At 40.8% G+C, this 12,678-nt stretch overlaps 1 protein-coding gene and 1 pseudogene across 1 annotated transcript in view; both read right to left on the bottom strand.

The window, feature by feature from the left end:
- Positions 1–12,678, bottom strand: part of ZFYVE9 (zinc finger FYVE-type containing 9) — a 217,410-nt gene that overhangs the window by 177,038 nt on the left and 27,694 nt on the right. The gene's annotated exons all lie outside the window — the stretch shown is intronic.
- LOC108318054 lies at positions 884–2,044 on the bottom strand (annotated as a pseudogene).

Below are 12,678 nucleotides of genomic sequence, written 5' to 3'. Positions count from 1 at the left end.
AAAGTGCTGGGATTACAGGCTTGAGCCACCGCGCCCGGCCCCCAATATATACATTAATTAATTTTGAAACAATCTACTTTACAATATACTCTAAGCGCCTGTGTCCTATCTTTTCAACCTTTCCCTTTTATGGTCTGGAAACATCCTCAATATCTTTTGATAACAAACATTAAAACCTCTCCTTCAACCCTATATTTCCCTCTAATTACTGTCCTTTCACCTTCATTTCACAGCCACATTCTTTAAAAAAAAAATAAAATTACTAACCCATCTTCTTACTTTCAATCTACTAAAACTGCTCTACCTAAGGTCAACAATGACTTTCTAATTGCCAATCCTAATAGACACTGTTTTTAAAAATTCATTCACGTTTATTTAAAACTAAATATTTTGCTTTTTTTTTTTTTTTTGAGATGGAGTTTGCTCTTGTTGCTCAGTCTGGAGCGCCATGGCGCAATCTCGGCTCACTGCAACCTCCACCTTCCAGGTTCAAGTGATTCTCCTGCCTCAGCCTCCTGAGTAGCTGGGATTACAGGCATGCACCATCACGCCCAGCTAATTTTTTGTATTTTTAGTAGAGACAAGGTTTCTCCATGTTGGTCAGGCTGGTCTCAAACTCCCAGCCTCAGTTGATCCGCACACATTGGCCTCCCAAAGTGCTGGGATTACAGACATGAGCCACCACACTCAGCCAAAACTAAGTATTTCCTTTTATAGTTATATGCCAAAAAATAGTGACTAGGTTTTATGGCTTACTTAAAATATATTTGAGGAAAACAGACATTTGCCATACCCAATAGCTGGTTTTAATTTTTTTTTGGAGGAAATACTGTAATTTCTTTTAAAAGTTCTAAAATATTTAACAGAATTTCCAGCAATGATTATTTCTAAAATGTAAAGATTTGAAACATAATTTATACAAAACTAAAACCAGAAGGATTCATTCTTGCTTTTCCCTTTTTTAAAAAATGCAGACAATTTGTTCCAAGAAAGTTTGGCATGTGATAGCAGCTGCAGCCTCAGTCACCCTTGGAAACGCTGTCCCTCCTTATGGGGAGAGAGCACTGCACTGAGGATAGCAACACATCTTCAATCAGCTTCTTAGGGTTCTCCTCCAGGTCTGTCTTAATTACTTCAGATTCAGACAGTTTTCACTTCAACTCATCTCCTCTCAGGTTCATGGTGCCAAACACCAGAGGACTGATAAACTGAGCCTTGATATCTCCTTCCAGGTCAACAAATATTGTGGGCAGATTCCTGTGAGGATAGTTGGTCATGCAGGTTGTTGAAATGGCTTGGCCAGACACAGTGGCTCAGGCCTATAAAACCAGCACTTTGGGAGACTGAGGTGCGTGGATCATGAGGTCAGGAGTTCAAGACTGGCCTGACCAACATGGTGAAACCCTGTCTCTACTTAAAAAAAACACAAAAATTAGCTAGGCATGGTGGTGCATACCTGTAATCCCAGCTACTTGGGAGGCTGAGGCAGGAGAATCACTTGAACCCAGGAGGCAGAGGTTATGGTGACCTGACAGTACGCCACTGCACTCTAGCCTAGGCGACAGAGAGAGATTCTGTCTAAAAAAAAAAAAAAAAAAAGAAATGGCTTGGATAAATTTGACACCAGGAAACTTCCTGGCAAGTCCACTGAGGTGCTGACTTATCAGGGCACAGAAGAGAATTCCTTGTTTATAAAGGTGCAAGATGACCCATAAGCCCTCACTGGCTTTGGTAACTTCTTGGACATAATGCTTCCCTGAGATCTCAAAAACTTCTCCAAATTTATTCTTCAGTTTAGTTGCTTTCCACTCAGCCAGTCTGTGCCTTCTGTACATTTCAATAGCACAGTCATCCTTCTCATTAAACTCATCTTCATGATCCACCAGCTATTCCAAAGTCATATCTTCATATGCTGTCACCACTGACTGCTAGAGAATGGGCTTCTCCTCCTGTCTCCTCTTCCAATTCTTTCAGACTTTCCTTGTGGGGTAAGATGCCCTTTTCGCATGTCATTCCACTTAGTGTCTGTGTTGGGGTCCTGCATCTTGTTTCCAATCGCTCAAGCCAGTTGTGCCCTCTAGTAGACACCTTAAATCCTTCTTATTTAGCCTTTCCACAGGAACACTCTTTAAAACTCCTCCTCTGCTCCTACAAAACTTGACACTTTCTACTGATTTTCCTCTTCTTTCTTTTCTGTCTCCTTTTGTGGACTTTAGTTCACTGTGTCACTTAAATGTCACTTTTTTGTATGTGTTGCACAGGCTGGAGTGCAGTGGTGTGATCTCAGCTCACATTAGTCCAACCTCCACTTCCCGGGTTCAAGCAATTCTCCTGCCTCAGCCTCCTAAGTAGGTGGAACTACAGGCATGCACCACCACACCCATCTAATTTTTGTATTTTTAGTAGAGACCAGGTTTTGTCATGTTAGCCAGGCTGGTCTCGAACTCCTGACCTCAGGCAATCCACCCACCTCAGCCTTCCAAAGTGCTGGGATTACAGGCATGACCCACAGTACCCGGCCTTAAATGTGACTTTTATCTAGTCTCATATTCTCTCATGACCTCTTCTCTCTTCAATGTAAATGTTCTCACCAGATGATCTCATTCACCCTTGTGGCTTTAACTACTTCCTAAAACCTAGTATGTCTTCTGCATTCCATCTCCTCATCTGAGCCTGAATGATAGACTCAATCATCCAAATCCAGACACCTAAGGATGACTCTACTCACCAATGAATCCTAACAATTCAAACCCTAACTATCTCTTGTAGCCAGGCACAGTAGCTCACATCTGTAATTCCAGCACTTTGGGAGGCTAAGGTGGGAGGACTGCTTGAGCCCAAGAGTTCAAGACCAGCCTGGGCAACATACAGAGACCCTGTCTCTACAAAAAAACAAAAAATTAGCCAGGCATGGTGTGGTCCCAGCTTCTCGGGAGGCTGAGGTAGGAAGATTGCTTGGGCCAGAAGGTCGAGTCTGCAGTGAACCATGATTATACCACTGCACTCCAGCCTGGATAACAGAGCGAGACTCTGTCTCATAAATAAGTAATTATCTCTTGAATCCATCCCTTCCTATCCATTCTAGATGTTACTACTCTAATTTATAGTATCTTTCCTGGCTTTCTTTTCTTCAACAGTTTCCCCAGTGGTAACCCTGTATCCATTCTGGCCCTCCTCTAACACATCTGCTACACAGACAACAAAATAATCTCCCAGCACTTTTGGAGGCCAAGGTGGGCAGATCACAAGGTCAGGAGTTCGAGATCAGCCTGGCCAATATGGTGAAACCCCATCTCTACTAAAAATACAAAAACTAGCTGGGCATGGTGGCGGTCACCTATAGTCCCAGCTACTTGGGATGCTAAGGCAGGAGAATCACTTGAACCAAGGAGGTGGAGGTTGCCGTGAGTTGAGATCGTGCCACTGTACTCCAGCCTGGGCAACAAAGCGAAACTCCATTAAAAANAAAAAAAAAAAAAAAGCCCAAGTAGCCTAGTATTTTAAATTCTTCATTGGTTCCCCATGCCCTACTTCAAAAAAACAAAAAAACAAAACAAAACAAAAAACAATTTTTGATAGTATATGAGGTCTTTCACAATCTAGTTCCTATGTCTAAGTCTCTACTTTACCTCTTGCCCTCAATTCCTTTCCACCTACAAAACCACCATAACACACTATTTGCGGTTCCCCAAATTAGATAACATATGTTGCTCCACATACTGCCACACGTTTGTACCCAGGCTTTCCTCTGCTTAAAACGCCCCTCTCATTTTTACCAATTGGGAAAACTCCTGTTAATTTTTCTAAACAAAGGGGTCACCATTTCAGTCAAGTCTTCCTTGATCTCTCCAGATGGATTGATCGTCTTCACAGAATTCTGTGTATTTACTCATTTACATATTTGCCTTCCCAACTAGCCCTTTAATTCCATGATGGCACAGATGTCTTATTCCTTTTTTTTTTTTTATTATCTAGCACTTAAGCATCATCTTGACAGAGTACACGGGTCAGATACTGGACAGATTTCCCAGACAGAAAATCAACAAAGAAAAATTGGACTTAATCTGCACTATAGGATACATGGACCTAATATTTACAGAACCTTTTATCCAATAACTGCAGAATATACATTTTTATCCTCAGCACATGGATCATTCTCAAGCAGAGACCATATGTTAGGTCACAAAAGAAGTCTTAAAACATTCAAAAACATGGAAATAATATCAAGCATCTTCTTTCACCACAGGGAATAAAATTACAAATCAGTAACAAGAGGAATTTTGGAAACTATATAAACACATGGAAATTAAATAATAGACCCCTGAATGGCCAGTAAGGAAACTGAAAATTTTATTGAAACAAATAATAATGGAAACACAACATGTCAAAACCTACAGCAAAAAGCAGTACTAAGAGGGAAATTTATACCAATAAGTGCCTACATCAAAAAAGAAAAACCTTCAAATAAATAACCTAATGCTGCATCTTAAAGAACTAGAAAAGCAAGAGTAAACCAAACCCAAAATTAGAAGAAGTAATAAAGATCAGAGACTAAATTAATTTGAAAATAAAAAAAGGCCGGGTGAGGTGGTTCACGCCTGTAATCCCAGCACTTTGGGAGGTCAAGGCGGGCGGATCACGAGGTCCAGAGATCGAGACCATCCTGGCCAACACGGTGAAACCCCATCTCTACTAAAAATACAAAAAAATTAGCCGGGCGTGGTGGCCCGTGCCTGTAGTTCCAGCTACTCGGGAGGCAGAGGCGGAGGAATCACTTGAACCCAGGAGGTAAAAGTTGCAGTGAGCCGAGATTGCACCACTGCACTCCAGCCTGGTGACAGAGCAAGATTCAGTCTAAAAAAAAAGACAGAAAAATGAATTTGAAAAGAAAACAATACAGAAGATCAATGAAACAAATGTTGGTTTTTTTGAGAAGATAAATAAAATTGACAAACCTATGGCCAGACTAAGAAAAAAAGAGAGAAGACTCAAACAAAATCAGAGACAAAAAAGGAGACATTATTACTGATACCACAGAAATTCAAAGGATCATTAATGGCTACTATGAGCAACTATACTCCTGCAAATTAGAGTAAATGGGTCCATAAGTGTTGTTAAATGAATAAATGATGTAATGGATTTACAAATGTTAGTATGTTAATATATTAACATGTTATAAAAACTAAGAGGAAACAATTATTACAGCTTAGAATTATCGGACAAGATTTCATGAAACGCTTTGAACTGAATATTAAATGATCATAGGAAGAATTCAAAAAAAAGAGCAATAAAAATTTTCAAAATCTTCTTAAGTGAAATCTATAAAAAGTCAAAACTAATTCTTGGCTGTTTCAATGTATATAATTGTTACATCATATAACAAAAATGTATTTCTGCAGGAAAAAAATTGAGCTTTACCAATTGACAAATCCATTCAACAAATATATTAGCTTACTATAGGCCAAGATCAAGTTGAAAATAAGAGGACAGCAAGGAGTTAGGGTACAAATACTTCATTAGCAAGTTTTTGGGCCAAATCTCATTACAACACTACAATAAAAAATCTCAGGCCAGGCGCGGTGGCTCAAGCCTGTAATCCCAGCACTTTGGGAGGCCGAGGCGGGTGGATCACGAGGTCAAGAGATCGAGACCATCCTGGTCAACATGGTGAAACCCCGTCTCTACTAAAAATACAAAAAATTAGCTGGGCATGGTGGCGTGTGCCTGTAATCCCAGCTACTCAGGAGGCTGAGGCAGGAGAATTGCCTGAACCCAGGAGACGGAGGTTGCGGTGAGCCGAGATCGCGCCATTGCACTCCAGCCTGGGTAACAAGAGCGAAACTCCATCTCAAAAAAAAAAAAAAATCTGCACATAGCTGGACACAGTGGCTCACTCCTATAATCCCAGCACTTTGGGAGGCTGAGGTGGGTGGATCACCTGAGGTCAGGAGTTTGAGACCAGCCTAGACAACACAGTGAAACCCCGTCTCTACTAAAATACAAAAAATTAGCTGGGCATGGTGGTGGGCTCCTGTAATTCCAGCTACTAGGGAGGCTGAGGAAGGAGAATCGCTTGAACACAGGAGGCAGAGGTTGCAGTGAGCTGAGATCACGCCATTGCACTCCAGCCTGGGCAACAAGAGCAAAACTCCATCTCAAAAAAAAAAAAAAAAGGAAGTCTCCATATAATCCATATTTATATAAATATTCACTCAACCAATACTTGAGCACCTTGTTAATGTGTTCCTTCAACAATCAAGGGTAAAGATTAAGCCCTCTATTATTAAAACATTTTAAATGTCATCTGAGTAAAAAATGAAATAAATGAGGGAAAAACTATTTTTTTCTGTTAAAAAAAAAAAAACCTAGGAATACAACTAACAAAGGATGTAAAAGATCTCTTCAAGAACTACAAACCACTGATCAAGGAAATAAGAGAGGCCACAAACAGAGGCTCATGGTTAGGAAGAATCAATATTGTGAAAATGGCCATACTGCCCAAAGTAATTTATAGATTCAAAGCTATCCCCAACAAACTACCATTGACCTTCTTCACAGAACTGGAAAAAAAACACTTTAAACTTCAAATGGAACCAAAAGACAGCCCACATAGCCAAGACAATCCTAAGCAAAAATAACAAAGCTGGAGGCATCACACTACCTGACTTCAAACTATACTACAAGGCTACAGTAATCAAAACAGCATGGTACTGGTACCAAAACAGAGATATAGACCAATGGAGCAGAACAGAGGCCTCAGAAACACCACCACACATCTACAACCATCTGATCTTTGACAAACCTGACAAAAACAAGCAATGGGGAAAGGGTTCTCTGTTTAATAAATGGTGTTGGGAAAACTGGCTAGTCATATGCAGGAAGCTGAAACTGGACCCCGTCCTTACACCTTATACAAAAATTAACTGCAGATGGATTAAAGGTTTAAACATAAGAACTAACACCATAAAAATCCTAGAAGAAAACCTAGGCAACAGGACATAGGCAAGGCAAGGACTTCATGACTAAAACACCAAAAGCAACAGCAACAAAGGCCAAAATAGACAGATGGAATCTAATTAAACTTAAAAGCTTCTGCACAGCAAAAGCAACAATCATTAGAGTGAACTGGCAACCAAAAGAATGGGAAAAAATTTTTGCAATCTACCCATCTGACAAAGAGCTAATATCCAAAATCTACAAAGAACTAAAGCAGATTTACAAGAAAAAAACAAACAAACCCATTCAAAGGTGGGCAAAGGATACGAACAGACACTTTTCAAAAGAAGACATTTATGCAGCCAACAAACACATGAAAAAAATGCTCATCATCATTGGTCATTAGAGAAATGCAAATCAAAACCACATTGAGAAACCATTTCACGCCAGTTAGAATGGCAATCATTAAAAATCTGGAGACAACAGATGCTGGAGAGGATGTGGAGAAAAAGGAACACTTTTACACTGTTGGTGGGAGTGTAAATTAGTTCAACCACTGTGGAAGACAGTGTGGCGATTCCTCAAGAATCTAGAAATAGAAATTCCATTTGACCCAGCAATCCCGTTACTGGGTATATACCCAAAGGATTATAAATTGTTCTATTAGAAAGACACATGCACACGTATGTTCATTGTGGCACTGGTACGATAGCAAAGACCTTGAACCAACCCAAATGCCTATCAATGATAGACCAGACAAAGTAAATGTGGCACATATACACCATGGAATACTATGCAGCCATAAAAAACGAATTCGTGTCCTTTGTAGAGACATGGATGAATCTAGAAACCATCATTCTTAGCAAACTGATACAAGAACAGAAAACAAAACACCACGTTTTCACTTATAGGCGGGTAATGAACAATGACAACACTTGGGCACAGGGAAGAGAACACTAACTGGGCTAGGTGGTGGGGGAGGAGAGGGGAGGGACAGAGCGGGGGAGAGGAGGATGGGAAGAGGTAACACTAGGAAAAATGCCTGATGTAAGCAACAGGGGTGGGAGTGGGGCGGTGGAGACAGCAAACCACCATTGCATGTATGTACCTATGCAACAATCCTGCAGGATGCAGGATGTGCACATGTATCCCAGAGCCCAAAGTACAATTAAAAAATATATATTTTTTAAAATAATTAAGTCAATTAAAGTACAATTAATTAAAGTACAATTTAAAAATATATATTTTTAAAAATAATTAAATCAAACACTCAGTGGAGTTTATCTAACAAGGTTGTTGAATTTGAATGTAAGCACTGGAGATGAAACAGCAAGTAAACTGGCAAACAGAGATTACATGCTAATGGATGGAAATGAATGATAAACAAGATAAACATGTAAAATATATGATATGCTAGATGACATATGTTAAGAAGAAAAAGAAAGAAGGGGAGAGGAAAATTTGAGGGTTATAAATTAGTTTATTTTATTGAGACAGGTCTCATTCTCTCACCCAGGCTGGAGTGCAGTGGCACAATCATGGCTCAAAGCAGGTTACCTCCTGGGCTTAGGTGAACTTCATATCTCAGCCTCCCAAGCTGGGAGTACAGGTGTGCACCACCATGCCTGGCTTGTTGTATTTTTTGTAGCGATTGAGTTTTACCACGTTCCCCATGCTGGTCTCAAAGTCCTGGGCTCAAGTAATCTGCCCACCTCTGCCTCCCAAAGTGATAGGATTGTAGACATGAGGCACTGCACTTGACTGGGGGTTATAATTTTAAATAGGGCACTCAGAGAAAGTCTCACTGAGTCACATCATATCTGGATGTCAGAGAGCAATCTTGTGAATATTCAGAGGAAGACAGTTAAAAAGAGGAACAGCAAGAACAAAGCACAGATTAAGGGAGAGAAAGAGTAGCAGATGAGAGGGAGGAATTTACAGGAGGGTCAGATTAGGGTTGGCCAGCTGCCACTTATTTCCAGCAAAAATCAATACAGCAAAATTTCAATACACTAAAAGAAACCTGATACCTCATCTAGAATTTGCTTTTAAAGAATCTAATCTGGCTAGGTGTGGTGGCTCACACCTGTAATCCTAACACTCTGGGAAGCTGAGGCAGGAGGATTCCTTGATCCCAGTAGTTCAAGATTGACCTGGACAACGTAGGGAGACCTTGTCTCTACAAAACAGTAAAAAAAAAAAATTGCCCAGGCATGGTGATGTGTCCCTGAGATCCCAGCTACTCAGGAGGCTGAGGTGGGAAGTTTGCTTGAGCCTGAGGTTGAGGCCACAGTGAGCCATAATTGAGCCACTGCACTCCAGCCTGGGCTACAGAGCAAAACCCTGTTGTTTTTAAAAGAAAAGAAAAAAAAAAAAAATGAGGAGGAGGAGGAGGAAGGAGGAAGAGAGAAGAACAAAGAAGAAAGAAGACTCCTCTAATCTGTAACACAAACTTAATTTGTTTCTATTTTCAAATTTGCTTTATAAGAAATTTTAATAAGTTTCCTTAACTAAGGACTATACTAAATCAAAGTGGTACCTCCTAACTCCTAAGGAAGCCCCAAAATTCACACAGAAACTACTCTATGATCTACATGATGACAAAATACATGTAATACTACAATGCAACTTATACTTCTAACTCCTTTAAAGAGCCTGCTGAAAATATTTCACTAATCCTAAATTTATTTGCCTTTTCTCCAAAAAGCTACAGAAACAAAGATTTTTGCTGCAAGCATCTCACAGGATCTGAATGTTCTGAAGATCAACTGCGATTCTACTGTCTACATGCTGAGAGGTCACTGCTTTGGACCTTCTATCATGAAGGCTCTCTTGAAGTTATCTTTAGTTCATGTGTTTGTTGCTGTGACTTTGTTTGGGTATGCAGAATCAAGAGTATTACTGAGGCCGGGCATGGTGGCTCATGCTAGTAATCCAAGCATTTTGGGAGGCCGAGATGGGCGGATTACCTGAGGTGGGGAGTTCAAGACCAGCCTGACCAACATGGTGAAACCCTGTCTTTTTAAAAAAAAAAAAAAAAAAGTATTACTGTACTCTTGATTGGCTTCATATTAAAATGAAAAGCCCCGACAGTTAATGATTCGTATGTGCTTTCTGATGAGGTGTTTCTGAGAAGTGGGTGTCCTATAACCAATGTGTGGAAAGATTTTTATACATGTTTGTACTCTACAAGTGACTGTGACATCATATCTCAGGTTTTAAAAGGGTAGTTTATTTTTAGATCTATGCTAATATTTACCTCTAGAACATTACCAAGGCAAGGATTCATATGTATCTCATGTGCTGTTGAGATGGGTCTTCATCGCAACCTGCAGTTTCATTTACCCACCCAAGGTAGGCCAAATCACTGGCTTCTTCCACTTACCAAGACTACTGCTGAAACACTATCAAGTGCTTGAAATCACACTTCAAAGCTTAAAACATATTTTCCTTATTTATCCACCAAGATTGATGAAGTCAAGGAAGTACCTAACAGATCACTGCACATCCTATGCCTCATTTTCTCTTCCATGGGAAGCAGAAGGTGAGCTATGTAATGTGATACACAGAGCAACCACAGCTGCCTGAGGACTGAGAAACAAGATGCCTAAACTATAGCAATCCTGACAATGGCAGAGTTCTTACTGATACCATGTGTTTGTATTAAACTGAAACTTTAATAAAGCAGACATTTCTTTTTATGACTCCTTTTGAGAAATGTTTTTAATTATATTAGCATCATATTCAATACATAATTTTTCTTCTGCTAATGGGAATTATTTTCTATAAAGATCAAGTGCTACATTTTTAAAAAAAGATTTGTTCAGAGTAAGTAAGTATGAAATGCAAGCCTTAAAACTTTTATTTTTCTTTTTTTAAGACCTGGCATCACCCAGGCTGGATTGCAGTGGCATTATCACAGCTACTGCAGCCTTGACCTCCTCAGTCTCGGGTGATCCTCCCATCTCAGCCTCCAACTGGGACTACAGGTGCATGTCACCATGCCTGACTAATTTTTTTTGTTTTTGTTTTTGTTTTTTTGTAGAGATGGAACCAGAAGTTGTCCAGACTGGTCTCAAACCCCTGGGCTCAAGCAATGCTCCCACCCTGGCCTCCTAATGCTGGGATTGCAGGCGTGAGCTACCACACCCAGCCTAAAACTTTTTTTTTTTAATCATCAGGGTAGAGTTAGAATGTATAAGCAAACAATAAAGTGTTCAGATGAAAAATCATGAAGGGTACAGATTAAGCACTGTACTAGTGAACCATTTTAAAATAAGATTGTCAGTTAAACACTCGATAGAGTTTATCTAACCAGGTTGCTGAATTTATAAAAACCTTTTTTTTTTTTTTTGAGATGAAATCTCACTCTTGTTCCCCAGACTGGAGTGCAATGGCACAATCTCAGCTCACTGCAACCTCCACCTCCCAGGTTCAAGCAATTCTCCTGTCAGCCTCTGGAGTATCTGGGATTACAGGCGTCTGCCACCACACCCGGCCCATTTTTGCATTTTTAGTAGAGACGGGGTTTCACCATGTTGGCCAAGCTGGTCTCGAACTCCTGACCTCAGGTGATCGCCCGCCTCGGCTCCCCAAAGTGCTGTGATTACAGGAGTGAGCCACCGCAGCCGGCCAAAAACTTTTAAACAGGCTAAGTAATCTTACGAGGTAAAGTTCAGGTTAGAACATTCAAACAAAAAATGGGATGAGTTCAGATCACTCCAGTGGTTCTCAAAGTGTAGTCCACAGACTCGTGGGAATCCACATCTTAGTATGTATGCCCTTTTCAGCATGTTGACAACTGCAATGAAAGTAATAGCGCCGGGCGCGGTGGCACATGCCTGTAGTCCCAGCTACTCAGGAGGCTGAGGTGGGAGGACCGCTTGAGCACAGGAGTTCTGGGCTGTAGGGCGCTATGTCGTTCGGGTGTCCGCACTAAATTCGGCATCGATATGGTGACCTCCTGGGAGTGGGGGACCACCAGGTTGCCTAAGGAGGGGTGAACCGGTCCAGGTCAGAAATGGAGCAGGTCAAAACTCCCCTGCTGATCCAGAGTGGGATCGTGCCTTTGAATAGCCACTGCACCAGCCTGGGTAACATAAGGAGACCTGGTCTCTTTAAATAAACAAACAAACAACAAATAAATAAATAAATAAAAGAAAGTGCAATAGCAATGATGGGTAGAACTGCTTGCATCTTAGCACCAATCGAGGCAGCAGTACCAAACTATACTAGGAGTCTTACTCTTCAGTGACACACACTTTCAGTTATTCTAAAATGTCAGTTTCACTTGACTGATGAAGCAATAAAAATTATTAACTTTGTTAAATCACAACTCTTAAGTCTTTTTGATATTCTGTGTGACAAAATGGGAAGTATGAAGAAGGCACTTCTGCTGCATACCAAAGTGTGACAGTATGCAAGCTCATCCCTTTTAACTATTGTTACTTCAAAGAAAAGAGGGCATTAAAACAGAGCAGGATGCCAGGCGCGGTGGATCAAGCCTGTAATCCCAGCACTTTGGGAGTCCGAGGCGGGTGGATCACGAGGTCAAGAGATCGAGACCATCCTGGTCAACATGGTGAAACCCCGTCTCTACTAAAAATACAAAAATTAGCTGGGCATGGTGGCGCACGCCTGTAGTCCCAGCTACTCGGGAGGCTGAGGCAGGAGAATTACTTGAACCCAGGAGACAGAGGTTGTGGTGAGCCGAGATCGCGCCATTGCACTCCAGCCTGGGTA

This window comes from Cebus imitator, unplaced genomic scaffold (assembly GCF_001604975.1).
Source record: "Cebus imitator isolate Cc_AM_T3 unplaced genomic scaffold, Cebus_imitator-1.0 Scaffold214, whole genome shotgun sequence".
Lineage (NCBI taxonomy): Eukaryota > Metazoa > Chordata > Mammalia > Primates > Cebidae > Cebus > Cebus imitator.
This window is presented reverse-complemented; position numbering and strand designations above follow the sequence as displayed.